The sequence below is a fragment of the Falco naumanni genome, chromosome 7, assembly GCF_017639655.2.
Source record: "Falco naumanni isolate bFalNau1 chromosome 7, bFalNau1.pat, whole genome shotgun sequence".
In the NCBI taxonomy this organism is placed as follows: Eukaryota; Metazoa; Chordata; class Aves; order Falconiformes; family Falconidae; genus Falco; species Falco naumanni.
The window spans coordinates 10,617,185-10,644,663 of NC_054060.1; the positions used below are offsets into that span (position 1 = coordinate 10,617,185).

At 42.9% G+C, this 27,479-nt stretch overlaps 1 protein-coding gene across 12 annotated transcripts in view; it reads left to right on the plus strand.

Annotated features, from left to right (window-relative positions):
* Positions 1–761: 761 nt before the first annotated feature.
* The window catches only part of AKAP13 (A-kinase anchoring protein 13), a 203,428-nt gene continuing 176,710 nt past the window's right edge, over positions 762–27,479 (plus strand). For all 12 annotated transcript variants that reach the window (XM_040600086.1, XM_040600088.1, XM_040600089.1 and 9 more), the window contains exon 1: positions 762–807. The gene's annotated coding sequence lies outside the window, so the exon portion shown is untranslated. The remainder of the gene's footprint in view (positions 808–27,479) is intronic.

The following is a 27,479-nucleotide window of genomic DNA, read 5'->3' on the forward strand; positions in this document are numbered from 1 at the left end:
AAACAGCGATCAACTCCTCCTTTGATTTGGAGGCTTGCAGTCATCCATATTCAGTTAGTTTGGGTGTGGGTTGGGGGTTTTTTTGTTCTTTTTTTTTTTCTTGCTTTTCTGAGTCTGAACAAGCCTTGAGTGCTTTTTTTTTTTTTTGGTACCCATTTCTGCCAGAAACTTGCACTGTGCTTGGGATTTTTATGCCCATAATGAAGTCTTGTATATCACAGCTCTCTTAATACTGACCCATGTTGTGCTGCCTCACAGTCTTTCTGTGCAGTTAGCCCTGTGGTGCTTTGGATATATTTTTAATAAACTGTGCTTCTGGTTGCTGCCACCTTCGATCTTACTGGGGTGGGTAACGCATCTTCACTTCCCACCCCACAGCTTGGTCCAAACTTTCTGATAATCCAGATCAATGGGAGGGACAAATGACGGAAAATCTAAGTGGGGCAGCTTAGCTAATTGCCTTAGGCCTGCTTGTCTGCTGGGTAACACTAGTTTTATTGCAGTCCAACATGATTGACATTTGAGGAATTACACTGGTATAATACTGGCAACAGCAGTGGAAAATCTGCCCTATTGTTGCTGATGTGTTTGCTGCCTGAGGAGCACCTTTGGTTACAAATAACTGTCTGAAATGCCATTGATGGAGTGTACTCCTTTGTCTTTAAATCACTGACTTTTCATGTTCCCTAGAAAAAAAGAGAGGTTATTATCTACTTAATAAAATTTTGCCTTTTTTCTGTGTTTTTTTCAGGCCTTTTTTTCTTGGATTTTAGTACTGGAAAACTCTCTAATGACAACATTGCTTAGGTAAGTGAAGCAAGTTGTGTTTTGTTTTGTTTTTTTCTGGGTTTTTTAGAATCACTTCCCCTATCTTAACTTCTTCTGCATGTTGTGTTGTAACTGTGAGCTGCCAGCCAGCTGTGCTGCGTGTGCTGTGGTTAAGGCTAGAAAGACGTAGTAAACAAAAGTAGGGGTAATGCCTGTAGTGTGACATAAGGACCTCATTTATTAATTTAATCAAATGAAGTGGACGTGGTGCAGAATAATTAAATACAGCTTTCATCTGCATATTACTGCATAATCTTCCCAATTTTTTTTTTCAAGAGATGCTCTGCATGTGGTTGGGTTTCTTCATTTTTTTTCATTTTTCTGGAAAGTAAGCTTGTCGGCATCGTTTAATGTCACTGTGTTTGGAAAATGAAGCCTTAATACTTCCAGTTCCACAGGTACAGTTGCTCTTCCTCCCTCCCCTTCTCCTCCCTCTTTCCCTCAACAGTTCTAGACAGGACTTTCTGACATGGAATGTAAATAATAAGACGCTTGAAAGTTTGTTAGGTTTTTTGGTTGTGTTTTTTGGGTTTTTTTAGCCCAAAAGATGGGAAAACCCAAACAAATTTAACCCCCCCCCCCCTTCCATCTTCTGAACCGCATCTACACCTCTAAAATGCAAAACTTAAGATGATCAGTGAAAAGTGGGTTTCTGAGCATTGATTGCAAGCACGTGGTCTTGTCTACTTCTAAATACCTTTGCAAACCTGGTTCCTGTGCTGCTACACGGCACAGGGAGATTCTCGTGAGCCCAAGTCCAGCCCAGCAGTGGCTTGGGTGATAGGTGGAAGAGCTAAGTGTGCTGCCATACCAATATGTACTATTTTTTTCCTTTCTCTGTGATGGTGAGAATATTTAATTGACCTCTGATGCAAGGCAACAAGTTCATCCCCAGACACGCAGATAATTTGGTGTATTAGTTGGAGCTGCTTGTAATCCTGGATGAGGCTAAACAGCGACTGCAGTATTCACACGGGAATATAGTATCCTAGCATCTATGCTGACAAAGATAAAAGTGCTGCTGTTCTTTGTAAAGTGTCTGTGAAAGGGTTTTCTTTTCTGTCTCTGTGTTTTCTGCTGCTGGGTCTGTAGCAGTACCCACCCTTTCTCCCTTTTGATCATCTTCCAGTGGATGGACAGTTATTGAAGCTTCTGGCCTCTGTCCTTTGAGATGATGGACCTCAGTGAAACTAAACTGATCCAGTCTTAAACCAGAAGTCTTCTCCAGTCTGCTTCTCCTTACATTTGCCCCTCATTGGGGAAGACTCCATGAGAGTGAATAGATCTTTAGCTTTGAAACCTCATATTAGCAAAATAGAAAATTCCAGACAGGCTCTTGGGATCTCTTTAGTTTCCCTTTAGGCAGCTTGTCTGAATTTATCTACCAGCCGTTCCTTTGCCAAGGAACTGAACTCAAGGTATCTTGTGTGGCGTGGCTTTTGTATTTCCCAGAAACGCACATGAGCTGGCTGGTGGCCTCCAAGCTGTGGGTGTTCCACCTAAGGTGGACTTTGTAGTCCTGATAGATGGTCCGCCTGGTGGTTTGCTAAACTGCAAGCAGGAGTGGACTGTAAGACAAAACTGCAGCTGGTCATGCTGGCATCCTTTGCATTTTACTAAATCAGAGAAAAGACCTTAGCAGAGCCATCGATGGTACGTGTCTGAGATAGCTTGTTGCTTGGGATCCAGCAACACATTGCTCATGAGACGTGCTTGCGGTTCCGTCACCTCTCCCTTGACTGCTGTGTAGCTTACGGAGTGACTAACTTGCAGCCTGAGGTTGTATTTATTGATGCCACTGCCTGTCCAGAGTGTGGAGAGGACTCTGCAAACCAGGGAAGCATTTAGGCAGCAGTTTTAAATCCTTTTAACTTTGTATATTAGACACATCTATGAATATATGCGGGCCTAGCTAATAAATAACCCAGGGAATGGTAGTTACGAGGAAAGGACGTAATGAATTCTGTCATGTACTGTGCTTTAAAGTTGGATCCAGAGCAGTAATGCATTATGCTGGAAAGGTAAACACTGCCGTTATTCAACAACGAAATGCGTATGAGGCTGACACTGTTTTCCTCCCTTTGATTTAATAATTTTTTTTTGCAGTAGTTTGAATATCTTAGATGGTCTTTGTTTGGTACAGTGGAAGCCTGATGAAGCCCTACCCTCTCCGAAGGGTCATTACTCCTTTATTTGAATTGCATTTTGTATTAACGCTGCTTTGCTGACGCAGAACGTGTGCTGTTCGAGAAGGCTCTAACTGCGTTTGCTGCAGTTGGGGTGCTCGGCTGTAATTCCTGCAATATAGTTTGGAGGGAGGGTATTTCTATTTCATCAGGTGATCCCTTTTTAACTCCCCACACTGCAGTGTTGACCCAGGTCAAATGCATGTGCCACATAAAATAATCTTTTTTGTGGAGGTGCTATTAAAAAGCCAATATGAGTTTCTATTAACTTGCATCTCTTTTTTTTTTTTTCTCCCCTCCTCCCCTATACCAGAGTCCAGAGAAAAGGTCTGACTATAGTAAATGTAACTTTACACGACCCTTCAAGCTTAACATTTTTTTCCATTTTTTTGATTTTTTTTTTTTAAGTGGGGAGAGGCGTATGGGGGAATCCTCAGTTTGCATCTTAAAACATTTAAAGCTGCTGTGAGAATGATGATATCTTTGCTAAAAGGTATAGCTGTCATGGTAAAAAGTTACATAAGGCTTTTTGGCTTGTGATGATATCTGATAATAGGATAATAGGAAAAAGTGCTAAAGTGATTGCAGGTTGAGGCTTCCCTCTTACTACTCATAACACAGCCTCTCCCCACTGCTTCACACTTCCCATCTTTTTTGATGTATAGTTGAACACGCACACACACAAACAAGCCAAGTGTTTATTCACCTATGCTCCAGACAACCCAGTCTGAATGTCAGAAGATCACTTGAGTTTGCATGAACGAAGGTGTGTGTATCTGGAGCCGCTTGGTGTTGTGCAACCCATCAGTGCCTCTTCCTGTGGAGCTTTCTGACAAGTTGTGCAGTTCTGGCTCTTCCAGCAGATCTTGGGCAAAAAACACTCGTGGAGACACCGGTGGAATAATGAGTGCAGCTCAGCAGCTACCTCCTGAAAGAACTGGTGGAAGGATGCCTGTTTGTCTTAGCAAAATTTTCTTCGGAAGATGAGTATCGCCTGAGCGTGTCCTTGGCTCTTTGTGTCTCCCTAGCAAACTGTAGCATGGAATATGCCTTCCACTGTTCCCAGCTCAGTTTAAAAGTCCCTGGTTAAAAGCAACATGGTAAACTATATTTCTGTGCTCCTTCGGGGTCTGTTGTTTCTGATTGCAGAAAGCTTGCAAAACTCCCAGGAATTCTGAAAGGGAGTCCTTCCTTGGTACAGATCCAAAAGAAGTTGTGTGTTGTCAACTTGCACAAGCTCTTTCTTCATAGTATGAAATCATTATTATATTTTCTTTTTTTTTTTTAGGGACAGGGGTCTGATAGAAAGTTGCTAGCCCTTGGTGGGTGGCATGAAGCACATTGACTGGAGGGGCTATTGTTCTGTGGTTTATGTGCTGTTTATTCTGCAGCCAGTGATCTTTTTATTTTGCTGAGGCAGATGGAGGGCTTCCCAGTTCTACAAGCATAACCCTGGGAGAGATTAGTTGGTTTTAGGTTTCACCACTTAGACGATGAGGTTAGCCTGAGACAGAGATGCATCCCTGTGTATGGAAATGGTCTTGGCCCAGATCTCGTCAAGCGATGTAAAGCCTGAGAAAGGACCAGGAGGTCAACTTCAGCTTCTTAAGGAATGCAATGTATGTTCATTCTGTGGCATGTGTGGACTGCTGCTTTTTCTTTATTTCAAAAATGGTAAAAAATTTAGTTACAAGCTCATGTGTTATTTTTAAAAAATGCTCTAACAGAGCTACAGTTAACTCTAAAGTAGAACCTACTTTATAAATACGTAAATATTTATAGGGGTGTTACTGAAGCACAAAAGAATCTGAAGAGGTTTCTTCATGGCTATAAAGCAAAGAACATTTCTCTCAGTCTCTGCCTCATAGCACCTTTCTTCGGCTTTACCTGTCTCCTTACTACTGAGCTAAGCAATGTCCTCAATCTACAGGCATCAGGACTTCTTTTTTTTTTTTTTTTTTTTCCCCATCAATAGCAATCTTAATTACTCTGCATTTCTAATGCTTGTTACAGAAGTGAGCCCTTCTGCTCATGTCAGTTAAAGGTCTGACATTTTTGATGGTGTCTAGAAAACTGAAGCTCTGAAACAAGCTAAAATGAACAGAAGCTTGTTTCCTTTTGCTCGCATGGGCATTTATTCACTTCCCCATCTGCTTTGACTTTGAAGATTGCTGAGGTTCTTCCTCTGTCTGACCCACTTGGCGTAAGCTGGAGAAGATTATCTTTCTTCAATAGCCAAGTTTATAAGGCTTCAGCTTATTCGTAAATAATCCTTCAAGTTTTGAGTGTTGCTTTTCTCCTTTTTTCCCCTTCAAAACTGAGTTGCTGTCGTTCATGTACAAATTGAGGAAATGCTTTTTCAGTCTGTAGACAGAGGGAAGAGTTGGTGCAGTCACTAGGCAAGAGGGCATGTCAAGTGTGCTGAGGAGATCTCACCAAGTATCTGTGACTGAATATTTATCTCGTGCAATTTTTATTTGTGGTCCTAGATCATCAACCATAGAGGAGAGCTTTGCTCTGCTAGTCCTTGCACAAGCACAGTTCCAGAATAAAAATCAGTCAGACAAAATACAGGACTTGGATATACAGAAAGACCTTTACAGAAAGATGTAATTTTTTAATGTATTCAGGAGAGGGTGATGCTCTGTCTTTGCTTTTACACTTGAGTACCTGCACCAGTAATTTGCATGTGTGAGTGGTTATTTTAAGGTGGCATTAAAACTCACTTTCAACTGAAGTCAATGTCATTTTCTTTTATTCTGAGATGGAAAGTTGCAGGATCACTGTGTTTGGTCTGTTGTGTTACAATTATGGTATCAACAGCAGAAACATACCAGATTTTATAGAACAGACGGTTAATTCTTCTACTCTTCTTAATCTTATAATTAATCGTAAGATTATGTGAAAGAAAAGTCATGAAACCTTCTGAATTTTTGTGCTTCCATGTCAGGCGAGTCTAACAGAAACCAACTTTCATCTGAGCGCTGGCATCTCTACGGTTACTAAATGTTGGACTTCTCTATGTTTGTAGATACAAATGAATAGTAAGAGTAACAGAATTAATATCTCTGTTTTAGCCTTTCCTTAGTAAGGGAGCGGTGGGACAGCCAAGACAAATAACCTTTGAAAGGCTTGAGGTCATAATCTTGCTGTCCTTAAACTCTTCAGCATTTCTGGTTGCCCAGAGTGAGCTCGAGCAGCTCTTATAGTCCTTTGCTTCTGTCCTGAGCGAACCAAGGTGGGACTTCACATCTGCTTTTTTCCTAGTAGCTTCGCACTTGCCAGGAGTGTATGTATGGCTGGATTTTGGCTTGATTTTTTTCCTTCCTTTATTCTCCCACATCTTGTAGCCATTTTACTGCTGCCAAAGCACGAGGTAATTTTTCATTTTCTCTTACTTTTTGTTTGCTGGGCCTGGTGGGCACGTGACATTTTTGGTGGACTTGGAGGTTCTGCAGACCAGCTTCTCTTAACTTGAACTTTCAGGCCTCGTGATCTGCATGTGGCATTTCTGGCCTTTTGGTAGCAAGAGATAGCATCCCTTCGCGAAAAGATAGGCTGTAATTTTGTCCTGCTTTGAACATGTGGGATTCTAAATATTTCCTATTAAATGTACTAGTAGTATAAACAAACTGTTTTGTTTAGTATAAGCTCTTTATCCTGGTAGGATTGGAGACATCTTATGAAGCAATGACTACAAATTTAAAACTAATATTTGTCGTTATTTAAACAAACATAAATCAGGATGGTATACAAAGACCACAGAAGTTCCCAGCCCAGGGACCTGACAGACAGACCTACTTAGATGGAGGCTGTGTACTTGTCCATTTTCCTATTAAATTTAAGGCATTGCACACCTAACTGACACAAATTTGAAAAGGTATTAGTTGATAGAATGGATATATGTTGCAATGAACACAGATTTTACTTTTAAAGTTACAGAATGCACATAGTGTAAGTAGGTGTTAAGGATGGCAGATACTTTGCAGTTCTTCTGGTGAAGCATTTTTGCCACCTGAGTTGGCTTGGTACAGAGGAATCCAAATCAAAGCCTTTAAACTGGAAAGGGTGAACTACTGGGTAGCATGCTGTAAAAAGTCTTGCATAGGGTGCGAGTAGATGAATAATTCCGAAAACATAACGCTAGAGAGAAGTTTCCATGCCAGGCTGTTAAATTTCATTGCTGTGTTAAGGAGAAAGGAAGAAGCCCCTTAGTTTTTATTAAGTTTTCCAACACAGTTGAGGGTCTATCACATTAGATGCAACAACAAAACAATCAAGCACTTGTCTGGATGCCAGCAACCTTGTACTTCCAAACTAACTGTATTATTTTGAGTAAGTGTTAACTTGTTGAAAAATAAAGCTTAGGACTTGGAAAAAGCAGATAGTGATGAACATGAGGAGTGATGGGGAGGAGAATATAGTGATCTTGGTAATGAGGTGACCTCTGGTACTCTAATTTTGTTTACCAAGAGGATATTATTTTTCATATATAAAATGTAAAATTTTCCCTTTGAGGAACTTCATTTTAGGGGGTGGGAGAGCTCACAGTGCTTTCAAGGCCTGAGTTCAATTCAATCCAAGAGTGAATTCAGTATCTTCATAGACTGAGGGGGTGTGAGCCTGTAGTTCATCATCCTTTTTAAAAAAAAATTACAAATTTGCAGATGTGTGAGGGACTGGGGGGAACCCTTGCCTCTAAGTGGTGGTAAAATTTAAAACTCATATGAGTATGGCTCTGATCAACATCCATGTCAATGTTCCCATAAAAAAGCTTATGACTTGGCAGGGTTTCAAGTACTGGGGAAAAAAAATGCTCTGTATACAACATGTTTTATTAATGTTGAAGGAGTAACATTGCAGTGTTTCAGTGTCTGCCACTGCACAGAATAAGTTCAGTTTGGCTCTTGTAGACTTTTGCTTTTCCCTTGAATAAAACAAGGTGTGACTTCACATCTGCTTTTTCCTAGTAGCCTTGTATTAATCAGAAGTGTACGTATTTCCAAGTTTTGGCTAGGTTTCCTCCTTTTCCTTCCTTAGTTCTCCTGTGTTGCAGAGTAGATGCATGATTCTTGACCCTTAACTGGTACTGTAAAGTGTATTCATGTAAACCTTGATGTTAAGCATCACATCCCACTTACTTGCTGTGATGACTTTTCCCCTCCTTTTAAGCTATACGTAAAGGTGAATTTGAAATTAGGCAGCTGAGAAAGAAGTCTGTTAAAACTTGGCAAATGTGCTTGAACTAATAAAAGCAATTTAAAAAAAAATAAGAGAAATCGGTGTTGTAAAATATGAACTTTAAGATGAAATTGATGAAGATAATTTGTGCAGCCAAAATGCTAGGGAAGACAGATAAGACAATTCAAGCACAAAATCACAATTTAAAACTGCGTACTGGTGTTAAATTTGGTAAGATTACCTCTGCATTGGGCTTGGCTGGTGATCAAGGCATGGCTTAGGCAGACGGCTGGAGTGGGATCGCTTGTGGTGTGCAGGGCATCGGGTCACGCACTGAAACAGGAGTCTGAATTCAAATACTTAACACTGGCCTCTTTCAGTGAGTGCTGTGCAGCCTGGCTGGAGGACACAGCCTGGGTTCGAGGCAGGAGAAGTGTGGGTATGTGACTACTTAAAAGCAGTTTTTGCTCCCTGACTTATTGTGCTGGTTTTGGCTGGGGTAGTTAGTTTTCATCATTGTAGCTAGTATGGGGCTGTGTTTTGGATTTGTGCTGAGAAGTGTTGATAACGCAGGGCTGCTTCAGCTCCTGCTAAGCAGGGCTTACACTGAGCCAAGGCCTTTTCTGCTCCTCAGCCCACCCCACCAGCGAGGTGGCTGGGGGGCACAAGGAGCTGGGAGGGGACACAGCTGGGACAGCTGACCCCCGACTGACCCAAGGGACATCCCATGCCCTACACCGTCATGCTCGGTATGTAAAGCTGGGGGAAGAAGAAGGACGGAGGGCGATGCTTGGAGTGACGGCATTTGTCTTCCCAAGTACCTGTTGTGTGTGCTGGAGCCGGCGTTGCTGGAGGTGGGCTGAGCGCCTGCCTGCCCATGGGGAGTGGGGAATGAATTCCTGGCTTTGCTTTGCTTGCGTGTGCAGCTTTTGCTTTACCTGTTAAACTGTCTTCATCTCAAGCCACGAGTTTTCTCACTTTTGCCCTTCCAATTTTCTCCCCCATCCCACTGCACGGAGTGTGCCAGTGGCTGTGTGAGGCTGAGTTGCTGGCTGGGGTTAAGCAATGACAGTTTCCATACTGTTAAATATTGAGATAGCTATATCTCCATCTTATGCTTCTGATTTGTGGGTACTGTTGCTTAATTAGTATTTATGAAGCACTTGTAGCACTTTAAAAGTGCTGTAGGATTGTAAAATATTGCATTTGCGTGTGCACGCTCTTAAAACACGGAGATTTCCAGCTCCTGCTGTGCAAGCACTCAGCTGAGTCACGCAGGTTCTCCTTGACCCTGTTGGCTCACTCCTCCCGTTTGACCCAAGCAATCAGTTCTTTCCTTGTCCTCCTTCCTGCTGTGGGTTTGTCAGCCTGTCCCTCCAGGGTCAAGCAGTTCTATTTCCTCCTTCTCCGCAAATGTTCAAGGTCAGGGTGGATGGGACTTCGAGCAGCCAGTGATAGATGCCCTTGCCCATGGCAGGGGGATTGGACTGTGTGGTCTTTAAAGGTCCCTTCCAACCCAAACTATTCCATGATTCTATGGTCTCTTCCACAGAAGCCTGTTTGAAGCTAGCAGGGGTTCTTATCTCCCCTTGCCCTGTTCCAGTGGTGCCCATGGACATCTCGATCCTGTTCCAGAGGTGCCCATGGACATCTCGATCCTCTTCCCCACACCCATGAGGTTGGGTATTGGTTCCTGGCAGCAAGCATTTCTTCCTGCAGTTCCTCCCTTGTCTCCCACAGGCTCTGCACAGAGGTCTGGCAGTTGCCCTCTAGGGAATCCGTTTGGACTTCTGATTTGCTTCCCTGGGGAGGAGTTGGGTGAGCCTTAGCTGCATTTCTCCCCATGGTGAACATGGAGATGAGCATGGAGATCTCTGGATCTGGAGAAGATTCCAAAGGCAGCAGCTGGACCTGGACTGAGATTGGGGGTGGATGTGCATGTGGGTGAAGGCTACAAGCCAAAAGGTTCATCTAGAGCTGATGTGGCTATTGTACCCAGATGTGGCGCTCCCTCTGCAGAAGTCATCCAGTAATGGCAACCACTCCCTTCGCGAGGCACTGGCATTGCCTTTATCTGACCTGTAAATGTTTTGAAGTTTTTTTGGTATTCATCAGTACTAGACAGCTAAAAACCAACCATGTGAGCATGATTTGATTAGTTAGTTGAAGAAATTCCTACTTCCCAGATTAGAGGAGGCTGGACTTTTAAAGAGGCTTGATATATTATCTGCAGATGAAAGCAGAAGTTTAGTGCTGGACTGTCTAACAGGAAATGCAGAAATACCAATTGCTCCACCAAATCCTGAAATCCCTTTGTAACCAAATTAAAGCTCCCTGGGACTTGCTGGTGTTACCTGCGGCACTGGCACCAGTGCTTATGGCTGGTATTCTCTAAAAAAAAAAATAAAAAGCTCGTGTCACTTGGTCTGCTTCCCCTCGCTGAGCCAAGGCTTCAGTTCAAGCATGGATAAAGCGAGGAATTAGATCAGGCTCCTAACATTGGTCACACTTTGAGTGAAGTGAAATGGAGTAGAGCAGAGATAGAGAATAAAAAGGTTTTCTTGTGAAATCTGAAGTGTTTGGCAGGTCCCTGAAAATACGTGTGAATAGTCCCCATCAGGTTGCTGCATACTCTGGATCAGCTCCTTGCCACTACCCTTGTGCACTGTGTTGTGGGTGATACAGAAGAAATTATTATTTTATTTTTTTTTTCCTTGTGTGGTCATGTCAGCCAATCTCTCATATTTATGGCTTAAGATAAGGTATGTGTTGAGTTGTACTTAATCCTAAATTAGGTCTATATTCAGTCTAGCAAAGGAGGAGAAAATTTATTAAGCTGGAAACCTTCTCGGGGGGGGTTATGTGGGTTTTCTTAAAATAAAATTGGGGGGAAGGGGAAGGAGAATAGGTGGTTAAGTGGTTTCAGTCACTATTACTGTTTGCCTACTGTGGCACTAACTTGTATTTTATGTCTTTTCCCATGGGTGGGAGAGGAAGGAAAGGAAGGGGGAAGTTGGTTGTATAATTTTAGTTAAACTAGGTTAGCTCTTGTTAAACTGGTGTGTGTTGCAAAGCTAAGTGTTTGGTTTTTCTTTTATGTTTAGTTGTATCTAACATCCCTAGGAGTCTTGGAGTTGCAGTCTCCTAGAAGATCTAGACTTGAATTGCTGCTGTCTTCATGGGATAAGGTGGAGCTGAATGTGCAGCAGGACCTGGAAAGCTGATATTTTTTGCTAATTTAAAGTATTCCTCAGCTCTTGGAAATGCTGCGAGATGTCATGAATGTTGTCAGCACATAAAAGTTTGTTCTGGATGCCTTTAGCACTTGTTGCTGTGCTCCTTTCCATCTTCTTTCCAACCAGTCAGTACCACTTTTTTTTTTTCTTTTTTCCAGCAGTTTTTTTTATCAAGGACCGATGTTCTGCAACCAGAGTTTTAGGTGGGGAGATGATCTCCGTGAGGAGGTTATCCCATGATCCCAAGTTTTGTGTCTGCCTTTCACCTCATCTGGCTGGAGCTGAGCCTTTGCTGTGTATGCCCGTTTAAGAAGTCAGTCTTTCTGCAGGGTGCTGAGCTGCTTGGAGTGGTGTGGTTGCCTCAGCTATGGGAGTGTAAACCAGTAACGCTGGGGGAAATGGAGGGATAAACATTTGCTGCTCTATATTTGCATGGGGCATTACAACAACCTGGGATACGTTTAGTGACTTGAAACAATTCTTATTTGAACGCTGGCTTGGTCATGACCTCCGTGCATTTGCATAATGAAACCAAGTATTCAAGCCATTGCAATGCAGTAAGAAAAAACCGTTAAAATTGCAGGCCTTTATTTATATCAGCTGACCTTGGTCTGACTAACAAACAAATTTTGCTTAATCTTTTTTTTTATTAATTAAACATGTATTTAAAGGAATAAGTTTCTGGCATTTAATCAAAGCATCTGTGAAGCCTGCCCATTGCTGTATGTACTGCACAGGTTGTAAAGCTTTGCCAGTTGCACAGGTTGGTGTTTTAAATTAAATGCACAAAAGCCACGGAAAAAGAGATTAATATAAGAACTATAGAGCTTGCTTGCTGGTATTCCTGTGACTTGATTGCATCTGTAGTTTCTCCTAAGCTTACGTTCATATTGCACCATGGGGTAGCTGAAGTGCGGCTTGCTTGGGGTCTCTGGAGTGACAGGGATCAATGTGGCCTCCTAAGACAAAGCTGACATGCTGTAACCTGTCTCTTTCCAGTGAAATTACGGGTGTGTTGGGCCTTCCATCCAGCTGGTGGATTTAGAAAGCTGAATTGGACTTTTGTGGAGGGGGAGGAGGAGTCTGGCAATTGCAGGATCTCCCTCCCTTGCAGAAGCCCTGCCATGCTGTGCCGTGCTCTGCAGCTTCTGCTGCTTGCTGTCTCTCCCAGCTTCTTCTCGAGCGCTGGGGAAAGGCGTGAACAAGGTGTTCAGCATCTCAAGGCTGGAGAGCGTGCTGGGCAGTTGTTGGTGTCATTCAATGAGTTCTCCATTTTAATGTGCAGTATTGGGGCTATTTGAACAGCTTTAAAAATCAAGTCCTAAGACAGGGTAAGGAAGATATGTGTAAATGTGACCCCTTGTGCATTATCCTTTATGTGGTAATGGATGCCAGGTGGGAAGTCTTCTTGCAGACAGATAGATGGGGTATGGGTTTTCAGACGCGTATGGTGATACAGAATGACATTTGGTGATGTTTATGGATGATACTGGAAAAGTCAATGCTCTTTCCTGACTGCTGTTAGCTTTTATGCTTCGGTTCTGTGCTGCCACGACCTTCTAAGGTGTGTGGTCTGTATGCTACTAAAAGCATACAGCACATAAACTTGTCCAGGCAAGAACATGACCTTGATGCACAATTGCTACCTAGAGCCCTAGGCCTGAACGAAATATTAGTGTTGGAGATGGTGGTAAGGAGTAATCTTCCAGGTCTCTCTCTCTATTTAGTCCTTTTAAGGTTTTAGCTGTGTTCTTGCGCTATGATTTTTTTTTAATTGCAAGGGAAGTAAATCTTGTTACATTACAGGGGAATGCAAAAAAACCCCACACAAAACCTTCTTTCAATTCACAGTGCATTCCTCATATTAAAAAAGAAAAAAGTGCCCAACAATGATGCTGAAAAGCATACACCTGATGAAGCTGTGCGATGATGAATATTCAACCTACGAGCCAGGAGCAAGCTGTAGCAGGGATTATGTGAGAGCTTTGTGTGGCAGGAATTTAATTCACCCGTGGTTTACATGATATAAAAGAGAAGACCCCTATTTCCTTGACTTACAAGGGTGGCCCCGCTGAAGTCAGAACTGCTATTCACGTGAAGGGGGATTTGCAAATTGCAGTCATTTAGATGTATTTATTTGTGTAATCCTGGCTCAGTAATACAGATAATGCACAATTTATTATGTCTGTTAAGCTTTCAGATTTCTATCCAGTTTAGGAAGAATTTGTTGGACTTTTAACACTCTGGAAAATGAGCCTGCCATTTCCTGAAGAGTAATAAATAGCACTGACAAAGACTGTAATGCCTTTCAAGACCCAGCAGTGTTTCTGCATAGTTTTTGTGGGCTGCCTGGCACACAGTGCCCAAAAGGCCAGTTTTAAGTACCTTGATGTTATAATATCTAACCAACCAAAGCATGGCTGGTTGAGCATTGCCGGCGATTCTTGACTTTGTCCGTGACTTACCATGCACAGGAGTAGCAAAGCCCCATTATACAAATACAGGAGGGTGGTGGAATTGGAATGAACTTGCTGGGAGTTGCCTTTTCACAAAGGAATTGGGAGTTTCTGCTCCTGAGAGAGACCTCCCTTTGGACCTTTTGGCCCAAGGATCCAGCATCAGGCTTTCATACCTTTCCCTCACAGTGCTTTTAGGAGGGTGATAAGTTGGTGGTGGGAAACCTTTTCACACAAAGCAAAAGCAAGCGCCTCTCACTGGAGACTGAACAGAGTTGGGGTTCTCAAAACTGAGCAAAAGTTACAAGACGGCAACTTAATGAACCTTTCTCCAGGTATGCTCCTTAAGCTGATGTGATTGTGTGTGTCCTGGGATATACCTGTATTTTTTTGCTGTGTTTGAACACAGTCTTTGAATTCTTTGAATGTGTCGAGCACCTTTCTCAATCGTACTCTTCATGACCGTTGTCTGAACATCAGCAACCTGAATGCTCATCCTTTCCGTTTAAGCTGTGATGCATCTGGTGACAGTTGTTTGAGAAAGTTTCCTCTTGTTGCTCATGTTCCTCTCCTTGCCCAGTGAAGGCACAGGGTTATATTTACTGTTCTTTCCTCCTGCTGCTCCAGTTCAGAAAGGGCTGGAAAATTCTCCATTGGTAAGAATTTTCTGGCTGCCTTGGGGTACTTTCCCGCCAGTCCTCTCTTCTGCGTCACATTGTCCTGTAACAGCAACACCTCCCTAGGAACATGATGTACCAGAGAGGTAGGACACATGCTTGCTGTGGTAGTCGGTCATCGTGCATGCCAATATGGAGTAAATTTATGTGGCCAATGTTGATCAATTCTAGTTTTTAACAGGAGTGAAGCTGGGTGTGAGAGCTAGGTTGCTGGTGAGCCCTTTCAAATGGGAAGAAACACAAGCTGTTGGCTTTTCAGCTTTGTATTTGGGAGGAGTAAAGGACATGAAGGATCTCTTTTGTAAGCGTTAGACATTAATGGAGCAGTTGGACCAAGCAGTCTTTGGTAGCTGCATTAACAGCATTGTGTGATGCTGGCTGGCTCTGTACACCTCTAATATTCATTCCTCTCATGCTCCATCCACCCAGTACAAAACATCTTCTGAGGATGGACACTGAGGTGTTTACTTTCTTAAGAGAAATTCTTGGCACCTTGTTTTTCCCTTTCTACTGCTTTCCTCCAGCCTGCTTCTGCTGAGCTGGCTTGGTGCTGGGCTACTGTTTGGAGGCAGCCAACATGATGTAGTGTGGGAACAGCTTCTGGCTGACAGTGTCCCTGAGCTGGTGATAAGAGGAGTCCTGAGACATTCTTCTGCAGACCACAGTCCAAATTGCTCTCACGCTCCCTTCTCTTGTATTTATCATACCCATTCCAAGCAGTGTAGGAAGAGGGTGTGTTTGTATTGCTTTCATTTAAGAAAAAAAAAAGTTGTTTGAAACATTTGATTGGTCCTGAGAGGTAAGAGTGGTAAAATGGCGTATTTTTAATGGGAGAAATTTGACACATCTGAGACAGAAGTTGTTGCATTGTAAACTTCATTTGCAGTGCAACAGGCAGATGAGGGATGTTTTACTGCAAGACAGCACTGCGGGAGAACTCAGCATTACGTGTCTAGCGTAAGGGTATCCTGGGCTTATAGTGAGAAATTAAACAAAAACGAACCCAACCACCACCAACAACAAAAAAACCACCCAACACATTACCCCGAGTCTTATAGAAAAGCATAGCTCAGAGGCATGTCTCGGCACGTATTATGTTGTGTCGCTCAGATGCTCTGTGGTCAGTGGTAGTCTTTCAGTTCTGTGTAAAGTGGCCTTGGGCAGGTGGAGCTCAAGTTACCTGACTGAAGGCTTTTTTTGCTCCTCATCACTTCAAAATGACTATTGTTTTAATCATTTATGTGCATCGGGACCATCCAGTGAAGACACACATGCTTACAATAAAAAGAATACTGAATCTGCATTCTTCTCTGTTGCTTTTATGTGGGTCTTTTGGTTCATGACTCACAGGCTCTTGTAGAGGCTTCTGAGCCAAAAATGCAGCTGCATTTTTCTGTCACATGCTGCCTTGCCAGGTCCAGTAATAGCAAATATTAGACAAGTGAGAAGAGAATAATACAACCTGCCTTACCACAAGTGTGTGTAATCATACTCGTGGGAAGTTAAAAGATGACTTTCATAGTGAGTAAACATTTTTATAAACTTCCTCCATCTCCTCATCCCTATGCATATGCTGCTTGTTAACACCCTGGATGCTTGTGAAAATAGTACTGCAAATAAATGATGACTCTCTGGTTTTGTGATAGAAGACCTATTACCAGTGACTGAAGTGTGAGATGTTCCTGGAAGAGTAAGATCCAGCAGTAGGGGAGAGGGTTTGAATACAGCCGGAAAGCATTAAGAAATGCATCGTTTTGGCAAATACATTCAGCTGAGAAAAGAAATGCAAAGCAGAGACTCCGCTGGGTCCTCAAAGTGGACCTCATTCCCTGTCTAATGCAGATGTTTCCCACAACAGTTCGCCAGCATGTTTTGCACATCTTCGGTTCCCAAAATGGTGCTGTTGTCTGTCTTTCATCTAAGATTTTAGTTGTTTTTTTTTTTTTTAACACCGTACCGTGAGAAAATTTGTCCTGTTGAAAGACAATGTAAAGAAGAAATGGAGCAATTTTTGGAACTGCATTTCGAAGTGATGAGTTGGTAGTTTGGCCCTCTTTGAAACCTTACGGAGAAGCCCCATCAGGTAATCAGTTGTATCTGAATCAGAAGACAGGCTGTAGACTTTGAGCATGTGCATTGTTTCTGATTAAACAGTTGTGTCCTATGTGGGGTCCCTCCTATGCTATATTGAAAATAAAAGATGCTTTTAGTGTTTCCTGTATTTGTAGCAGCAATTTGATAGCTAGATCATGTTTCCCCTTCTATGTAATACAGGCGCTTTCTTCATGCAGAAATTTTGAAGTGCTCTTTAGTACATTTCTGTACAATCTCCTGAAACTTCTCTTTAATCCATTGCTAGAGTTGCAAATGCAAACTATGACTGTAAACATTGTATGCTATCGGTGAAGAGCAATGACTGTCTTGGAAGCCTTTATTTTAAAGATTGCTTCTTGTTTTAATTAGGAAAAATAGCTTGCCAGTGTTTCAGTGCTGCTTCTTTTCCCCACTGCACCTTGTAATCTTTCTTCATGGGAAGATAAATATCATTCACATTTGATTTTTATTTCTGCAAGATAGTGGAACATGTGATTTGTCCTGCTGCTTTATCTCCTTGTGTTGGAGATGTCAGTAAGTGAAGGTCCCCATCACCATGGGGATGAGGAAGGAGCATGATTAGACCACCAGGCAAACACGGCTGCATGTTCTCGCACCGTTGATCTAGGAGCCTTGCTGGAAGTACAAAACCAGATGTGCTTGTAATGGGATTTTACGTGACGAGCAGGACTGTAAGAATCTTTCTTTTGTAAATCTTCTCATTACACTGCAGTATTTCCACCCTGAGTGCTTCAGAACTTGAATAGCGTAGGTGGATTTACGAACTGATGACATCCAAATGTGACCCTGGCTCAGCTACTCCAAGCCCTGCGTTTTAAATTTTCTGTTGAGTTCTGATCTGTAGCTGTCATGTGGATGTGTGTGTCTCGCTGCTAGATAGATTTCTGTTCTGTGATGATACATAAAAAGCTATATAACAAAACATACTTGGGTTTTGCCTATATTTGTCTCACTCAGGATACTGTGACTGCATTTTAAAGTCACCAATTGTATAGGGAAACAGCAAAACAAAACCCCAAATGCCATGTTCTTTCTCCATATATTTCCAATCGTTTCAGTAGCTGTGAAAATAATAGTTTCCAAGACAGTAATTTTCCTCCCATGATATCAATTACCCTTTTACATTACACATTTTGTTTATTGCTATTTTAATAATTTGCAGGTTGGATTTATGAAAATTCTCTGATCCTTTGGCATTGTGATCTGCGACTGTTCAGATTTCTCACTTTTCATAAACATTTTGAAGAAACCTTTGCTGGCTTTTCTATCAAAATTTAACTTAAATTCCCTTTGGAAGCACTGAGATGTAGTTGATCTGCTGTAAGGCAATGTAAGTGTGCCTGTGTCAGCACCTTCCCAGTAAACTGGAAAAGAAATTTCCTGTAGCTGTGGAAGGAGCAGACTGCACTATGCCTGGTCCGTTCCCTCTGTTTCTTGTGCCCTGGTCTTGCCAAGGGGCTGAGCGAGCTCTGTGCCCTTCTAATGCAGCAGAGGGCTACTTCTCAGATCTAATAACAGCCAGAGGAGTATTGCCACTGACCTCGGTGACCTGCTTAGTGTTAAACCGCTGCAGACTTTGCTGAGCAATGTTGAATGCACTGGGGGATTGAGGTCTTGGCTGTGCTGGAAACTCAGGTGCTTACTTCATAGCAACTGACTGATGATTACTGGAGGAGGGTGAGATCCATCTTGTTCGATGTCAGTCAGCTAAAAATTCAGGCAAGTGCTAGCCAAGCTAGCTCTGCAGACCTCCACAAACAGTGAGAAGATGGGCACCCCCAGAGCGTGCTTCTTCCACCCTATGGTCGCCAAAACAAACTGGTCTGTAGACAGCGAGGAGATGTCTAGCTTCTGTGCTCAGTTTTTAAAGGAGTAAAATTGGGTGATGGGAAACCTCCCCTCCAGGTGCCCCAGGTCTTTTTTACTCTGTCCTTCTTGGAATAATGCAAACTGTAGAAAGAATTGTTAAGTGTTGTTGTGATTTACGTCAAAACCCAGCCTATTGATAGGAACTAATGCCATCTGTGTTTAGACCATGCTGTTTTCTTTGTCCTGTTGCTCTTGGGCATTAAGAGAGAGGAAGGGTCTGGGAACAGAGCTGTAGCTGAACAAAGCAAGGTGAATCAAGGCCAGAGTGGGAGGCTTAACTTGCAATTTCCTTGTCTTGGGCTTAACTCTGACCCTCTGCATTGTTCAATGTTTTGTATTTAATTTCCTCGGTTGCTTAAGAAATGGTTAGGGCCAGCAGAAGAGCTTCAAATTGTGGTCAGGTGGGGCATACAAGATTCAAATAAAGAACCTGTTTTTTACTTACAGTGGAAACTAATGCTTTTTTAAAATAGGTCAGAGAAATTGGATGCTGGTTCCAGAGGGGCAGAGAAATCTTTTAGTCCTGGTTAGCTCATAACTTTGTTGTGTAGCCTTGAGGATTAAAAAAGAAAGTCCAACCTCAAGTGTTCGGTGAAGCACTGGACAAGCTAGATCAGTGCATTAGTGAGCAGAGTTTTGCTGGCAGCAAAACTGAATTGATCTTTTGCTGCATCTCTGTGTATTGAGCTTTCTGTTTCCAACTGTAGCACTTTGCTCCTTTCCCCTCCCCATGCTCTGGCGGTTGAGGTGAAATTTGCAAAGGAAAACAGCTGTAGTTCAAGCTGTGGAAAAGTTGCTGAAGACAAATCCTTTGGGGTTATTGGGCTTGGTCTCCAACTTTGAATTGTTCCTGTAAGCGTTTAGAGATAGGCCTAATCCCGAAGTCGTGGGCTTGAGGGGAAAATGGGGGTGAAATTTTTCAACCTGCAATAGAACCCAAATGATCCTAATACTTTCTTCTGACCCTAACGTCATCCCAAAAAAAGGCCAGGAACAGAAACAGCCTCTTACCCAAAAATAAATGAAATCAGTAGGTAGATGTTTATCTCCTGCAGAAACACTGGAAAAACTTTATCTTTTTTGCTGTTTCTGTCTGACACCACCTTTCCCATTCCTCCTTAATCACATGCATACCTGCTAGTCCATTGCCACTCTGGAGGTTTACATGTACAGATCTCTGTTGCTTAGGAGTTAATCGGCTTCTGCTGGCTGTCCTTCCTCCACCTGAAGTTCTCAGGAGATTTCTCCCTCTTGCGTCACCCCCAAGAATTTAGATGTCAATAAAGAGCCCTTCCCTTTTGTCCCTGGGTAGCATGCTGGTGGGGAGAGCCCCTGGGTCCTTCAGTCGGCTCACCCTGCCGCGCACGCTGGGCTTTGCAGCTGACCTAAGTCTGGTTGTACTACTGGGCTGCCTGGAGAGAAGACCTAGGGTTCTGTTTGTACTGGTCCCAGCGCTCCTGCTGCTTCTCCTGGATCATGGAATCAGCTCCAGCAGAAAGCTAACGTGGTAGAAGAAACATGAGCCTCAGCTTAGCTGGCCTTTGATCCGGCCAGCGTCAGACTGGTGGATGGTGGTAGCTTTGGGGTGGACAAGACCTCTTGGTCACAACTGAGTTTGGCTTAAACCAGTTTTTGAAACCTCACCAGAACAGAAAGCCTTCGATGGGGGAGAGACTTGCAGCTACCTGCAGAAGAGCATCTCTGAAGCTTAGCTGTATCTTTTCTTGGCACTGTTAAGTGTCAGGTCTTTACTGGATGATCTAAGAGCTGTAAGATTTGTTCACCTTTCGTAAGCTGGCTGTTTAAGAGATTTTCCATGAGGATGTAACTCTAATGAAGGAGGCTTTCTTCACCTGTGACACTGATCGCTACAATCTGATGGATTATCTGTGATCCTCAGCAACCACTAGTGCTAAATGTTTATGCTGTACGCTTGCACCCCTTGCATTTTTCTTTTGGTGGGGGAAACAACATTATGAGTATTTGCTGCTGCTAGGAAGTAGGTCAAACAGATCAGGGAAGATGTGGTGATTATCTCAGAATACTTTTTTTTAATATAAAGCCATTCTTTGTTTAGATTTCTGGGCAGGCATTAAGTTCTGGTGTCCTTGTTTTCTGTTTTTTGTAGAAATGACAACTCGCTTTAGATAAATAAACAAGTGCTGTTTCTTATTGGTGTGTAGACACACAGAAGTTAAATTGGCATTAGAGTGTCACTGTTCTCCCTGGTGTGAGTCTGGCTTTCTAGTCTTAAACGTGCTATGGAAAAAGTACACGTCCCCTTAGACGTCATGGCAAGCATTTTAATTGAGTATAGGTTGGAGCGCTTTGTAAGTATAGATCAGAAAAATGTTGTTTAGCAATAGATGTTATCTGTGGAATAACGTCTAGATTTAAGTCTGCTGCTGTTAAGGGCAGGGTACCTCGAGGGGAGAAAAGAAACAAAATTGTTATCTTGAAAAAGGTAACTTAAGCATCAACAAATGAAAAGCACAGAGAATAAGGTATTTGACCCAAGGTAAGAACAATATTAAATACTGTGGTATGGTCCCTGCCTGAAAACATTTTTTCTTTAGGAAAAAAAAAAAAAAAAAGTGTTGAGCAAACTAGTGGCCTAAAATTGCGCTACTAGATCAGTGATTTAGACACTGAGGACCAGTCAGTCTGGGCATAGGTAAGGACATTGTCTTGTCTCAAGAAATGACAGTTTATAGAGTGCTACTTTTGCTGCTAAGGCTATTCCTTGATGTTGTTGAATAGGGGATTTATTTACATTCTTGGTGTGGCAGGTAGATGATGATTAAATCTGTGGCATTACAGCTTTCTTGTAGGGGCAAACTACTAAGCATCTGTGCATGGCTGCAAAAAGCTCATCCAGTACCCTCTGCAGGATGCACTATGTGTGCAGAGAGGTGATGCTTTCTAAGCCTCAGTCTCCTGGTGGTGTGCTGCTGCTCTGTGCACCCTATGTGTCTGGATCACATGTATGGAAAAGTTCCTGCATGTGCAGGACGGTCCCAGGGACGGCAGCTGGGTCTGGACTGTGGAACAGGGTAATTCCCGCAGCCTGTTTACGAGGACAGCTTGTGCCTATGGTACGGGCTGTTGGCCAGGTAGACTTTAGCACTGGCGTTGTGCTCCCTGTGGCCATCGAGTCTACGTGCTCCTTTGTCTCTTTTCCCCTACTCATAGTAAAAGAAGTCCTGGGTCAGGTATTAACCAAATGTGTTACCACAAGCAGGCTGAAGCAAAGCAAGGAGTGAAACTTTCCTCCTGGTCCTGAAAAGTATTGAAAAGGCTATGCATGCCATTGAAGATACCCCCTAGCTTAGGAAGACCAGTTAAATATTAATTGGCTTTTTTGTTTGTTTTTTTTTGTTTTGTTACTAGCTAACCTTATTTGGTGCTATGCAGGATGACAGTCAGGTTCTGGAGAAGGCAGGCAATGACTGACTAGATTAGCCACAGTCAAAGGCATACAGGAAAGGGGAGGCCCAAATGGTTTGGGGCCGTGTTTGCCAGAGGTGAATCATCACTTGCATAGGTGTAGACGGGCAGATAGGCACTTGGAAACCCTACATGCACGTGGAAATGCGGGTAGTGCCTTTGCTTTATTGCCCCGTGCATGCTTGGGTAGTGCCTACAGCTCCTGCTGACAGGCGGTGTTGCGCAAGTGGTCCTTTACAGGTGCACTTGAAGAAGGGCGTTCCCCAGCTATTAGGGTTGGCTTTAACTTCTTGTTTTTCCTTCGCTGCTCATTGCGCTGAGCAAAAAGTTCCTTTGCTGTACCTGCTTGGAGTGGGTGAGGAGGGAGAAGGCGTTCTGTCGAGCGAAAACCGTTGTCATTGCTTTGACTAAAGATTCTTTGCTTCAGGGGATGGATGGGAGGAGAGATGCAGGAAGTCCGTGAAGGAAAGTATGGCCAGATACGTCAGCAAAATAGCCTTACTGTAATTTGTTTTTGTTTTTTTTTCCAGGATGCCTAGCAGCTGGTAGTGAAGTCATCGCAGTGCTAGTTTGGTGACTGGTTGTAACTCTTGATTAACGATAAAGGAGGGAGGAGCACACTTTGCAGAGAAAATAATAAGTAGGCCTCACTCAGGCCACCTCCGTGTGAAACACATGGGAGGATGCAGGCACAGCCAGGATTTCGCTTTGCTGCATGAATGCAGAGCGGTAGCAGGCTCAGTGAATTTTAGGCTGTGTTTGATGTCAGACTGTGAGATGCAGGTTATATAGACATTTGCTGACTTGTTTCAGTAATCTTTTTGCTGGTGGCAAAAGCTTGCTTCCTTCCTGTGCGTACACTCGGGAGTTACGGAAGCACTGAGCTGTTTGGATGCTGGGCATAATCTGTGCCCTGTGCTAATGCTATTTAGTAATGTCCCTTGCTGTTCTGCTTGTAATATACTGCATTGCTATGACCTGCCTCTTGAAAGGTGCTATTGTTGCAAATGTCTGCCTCTTTAGCGGGGGGAATCAACTTAATGCAAACATTTTTTTTTTTTTTTTTTTTTTTTTTTTTTTTTGTTGAGAGGAGGGGGGGCAAAAAAAAGTCAAGCATATAGGATGCAGATCAGGCAACCAGCTGAAGGGCGTGCAGGGTAAAAGATGCTCTATGGTTGCATGCTGGTGCTTTTCGGCCATCTGCCTTGATGTAATAACTGCAGAGCTGCTGCAGCTGCAAAGGGCTTGTAACAGCACCCTGCACTACCGTCTACCTCGGCAAAAATTGTTCTATACATAGTGGAAACAAAATGCGAATGCATTTTAATTATCTGAGTTTTGCTGTTGTGTACTCTGTGATACTTGTGTGACAGTGTTGTGGCTTTCAGCTGTGAAGTGCCTAGGTACTCTGCCTCCCTTGCAAGAGCTCAAATGGATCAAAACTAAGTAGGTGCCAATGCCCTTTGTAACTGCAGTCCACGTGTGTTAATGCACCCAGGAACAAGCTGTGGGCCCTTTTTGGGGGGCTTCATTCAGTTACTCCTCAAGAATATCTGAAAAATCATATGAGCTTGCCTCTCCTCGCTACCGCACCATGCCTCACTCATTGCCTGCTTTGCTGCCAGCATCACTTCTGCCTTTCATGCATCGTGGTGTGGGTGGGAAAGTATCAGGGGTGTGGAGGAGTGACCATGTGCAGGAGAAGTAACATGTGGAAATTAAAAGTTCCCAATCCGGATTTTGATAGAATTAACAGTTTATTTTACAGGTGAAAGGGGAATAAGAGTATGACATTTTTCTAATATGAACAGTGACATACTAGACATTTTAAAGGGTTTCTAAATAAGGCATAACATCTCTTCTTGAGGTTTTTGTTTGAACGAGTACATGCAAATATTTGTAAGTAGCATCTAAGCTGATACTATCACACTTCCTTACCATTGCAGTTTTGGTGCTGTCAGTTTTCGTTTGAGTTCCTCAATATTGAACATGTGGATTGACCATGACACTTAACTGCTTTTCACAATCCAAATAATGCTTCTCAGCTGTGATGCTGGTATAGTGCTTTTCATCTGAGTACTTTACAAAAGGAAGGTAAAATTAGGCTGCTAAGCTGCAATTTGGTACTGTGTTTATTGACATAAAAGGTCAATATACTGTAAAAGAATATTTCAAACCAAATGATTTCTGCCTTATGCATTATCAATACTCTCTGGAAGTATTTGAGTCTATTTTGTAAAAAAACCCTGAAAAACCACACTCAGAAATGTTTGGGTAGGAACATTCTCTTCCATATAAATGGTTCATGCTGAGTACTCATAAAATACCTAAATTGCCTTTATTGTCAGAGTCTATGGGTGATTTCTCTCTGACCCTGTACTGATAATGCTTTCTGAAACGAGGCTGCAGCTGGGATTTAAATCACACAGTGTGGTGCAAAAGTCACCCCAGCTGTAAATGGAACAGGTTTCACTGGGATGTTAATGCTGAGAGGAGTGAGCACTACTTCTGAGCTATAAGGGGTTGCTAGGACAGATTTTACATCTATCTGTTGAGTTTGAATGTGAATTTGGGAGGGGGATTTGGGAAAAGGGCTGACACTGCTTTGGAGCATCTCTTCTGCTCTACTGTGGATGGCACTGCTGCTCAAACACTGAGCTCACCTTCACTCTCGAGCTTCTGAGGCAAGGGAGGTAGGTAGTTTGTGCTTGTGGGGAGCTCACATGTTTGGAGTCAGATGATGGCTCTGGGAAAACGTGATCTGCACTATGCAAGTCTGCAGCTAGCTGCCTAAATGCTTAATTGTTTGAGCTGTTGTGTAACCCACCCGTAATCTGGGCGCTGGGTTGCAGATTTTTGTTGCATCATTAGACCTTCTCTTTCATTACTGGTTTAGGACCATTATACACATCTCGTAATTTATATAATTAAGTGCTGCACCACTCCAATGACATGTTGATTCAAGCAGTGAAGTGACTTAATATCGCAGTTGCTCAGCTGGTGTTCGGCAGTGCAGGGCAGCCACACGGCAGTGGATGGAGGCAGCCAGCTTTTGAAGAAAGCGGGGATGTCGCGGCTGTGTGGGTGGAGAGGCAATACTGGCCGGATTACAGACTGTGCTGGCAGTCATCTGTAAAGCTTTGGGCGGGTCACTTCATTTTCTGGTCCTTTGTGTCCCCTCCCAGCATTTATCTGTCTAACTTGTAAACATGATGGCAAAGGGCTTCTTGCCATGTGCCTCCATGGTGCTTGGCATGGAGGGACCTTGGTCTTGGCTTGGAGCTGCAGTGGCAGGCAGGATTTTATATTTTGTATTTTATACCAAGGTGATCTTTAACGTGGAGGAGAAAGCTTGTATTAATGTGTCGGTCCACGTTATATGCTGATACGTCATTTCAACATGTGCATGTTCCCTTCCTTATCACAAGGTTTCTGATTACAGTAAAAGTTGTTTATTTTGTTTATTTATTTATTTTACCTATGTGGAAATGAAAATTAATTTTGTAGGTGGGGAAAGTCAGATGAAAGAAGTTGATTGTGCAGGCTACACAGCTGCAGTTGGAGTGCCTTGCAACTGCTGATGATTCTGACTTCATTCCTGTGGTAATGGAGCTTGATGAGCCTACATAGTTCAGTTTTACGTGTGGGAACTGAGACAGAGGCCATAGCTGACTGGGACAGTTTTGAACAATGGGAGCATGGGGAGGATGTCATGGTCCTGCTTTGAGCAGGAGGGTGGACCAGATGACCTCCAAAGGGCCCTCCCAACTGAAAATTTTGCATGATTCTTGCTTCTATCTGCTTTGCCTTTTTTTCAGGGTTGTCTCCTGTTCTGGGTGTGACATGTCACCTTCCCAGGAAACGTTTAGCCTGTCCTGCTCACTGGACTGTGGTTAAGTGGCATTTTCCTTTGTGTTGTGGCATTGTGTTGGTGGCTTTTGATGATGACCATGTTGAAGTAGTTCCGGGCTTCACTGTTTGTGCTTCTTCTGTTTCCAGGTCTTCTGAAGGGGATATATATTGAGCTTTGGCCTGTGTTAGCAAAAGGGCACAATGCATTCAGTTTGTAACCTGAATGTCATGGTAGACAAGAGATGGTTCTTGTGGCTTTGCTCCCTGGATGGGAAAGGCAAGCAAACAAACAAACAAACAAAGATAAAGGAAGAAGAATCTGCAGCAGAATTAAGAGTTTGTGTTTTATGAGCAGCTGTGAGCTTGAAGTGTTGCTGCAGCTTGCTGCTGTTTGCTTTGTTTTTTAGTTAAACACAGATACTGTTTCCCAGTAACAAGAGGGATGGTGGTCTTTCTATGGTGGATCAATGTAATTAATTAATGTGTTGCTCAGATTTTAAATTCTCCAAGAGTTATGTTTTAGTATCTCCCGCAGACAGTCGGCTGTGATGGTCTTGTGGAAACAGTTTGAAGCCCTTATCTCAGTCGTGATGTGGTTTTACAAGACTGTCTGGAAGGAAGCAGCTGCTATTTAGGATGAATGCTGTGACATGCTTCAGTTTAAAGATCAAATTTACTAATTTATTATTAGTAAAAATGGTAATGGGTCACAAAACCATGATTATTTCCAGGGTTTTTTTTGTCTTGCTTCAGCCTTCAAAATGTCAGTTGTGTGCCTTCCAAGAGCACTTGTGCAGGACCATTCTCTCAGCGGTCAGGGGGGTTCACTGTTTGCAGAGTCTCTGTGGTACCTTGTCTTCTCGTGGGGAAGCAGGTTCCTGCTTGTTGTTGCACAAGAGGAGTTTATGGAGCTCGGGTCGCTCGCAAGAGGCAAGGCAGAGAGGCGTGAAGCATCCCCAGTCTTTTTGTTTTGCTGCTTTGTGATTGCTGGTGGAAATAAAAAGCAAACACAAAACTTAGCTCTGTGCAGGTCTCTTAAGTTCTAGAAAGAAAATTTGCATCTGTCCAGGGCTGGAGTAAGCAGGGAAGTGCTCTTGGTTGGGTGCTTCCTTGTTTCTCTTCACCACAGGAATATTTCTGTCTACAAGTTCAAGGCGACACTGTCAAAAGAGTTTAAGTTTCAAAAGTCCATTTAATGTATATGAAAGAATTTTTGTCTGTCACCTCTTGGTAATCAGGATTAATGGGACTCCAGTTAACCTCTTAATGTTATTGCTTGCTCTGCAGTGTGTACCGTTGTGTGAAATATGGGTATGTTTTACTTTCTTCTGTTTTAAAATTCTTGGCTTTTCTTCATCCAGTCTGCCAAGTCAGTGCTGCCCTCTAAACAAAACCCATCTTTTATTTTTAGAGAAACCTTGCGTGTGTGTCAAATGTGATGAGTTGCAGTCTGCCCTCAGCTTTGCTGGTCAAAATCTGGTGTGAGGGAGTGGTTAGTGGATCCATGTTGTATTTACACCTGACCGAAGCAAAGCAGATTTTAGGCAAAACATTTTTTTATTCTTCCTTTTATACATAATCGTGGAATAGTTTGGGTTGGAAAAGACCTTTAAGACCATTGAGTTCACTTGT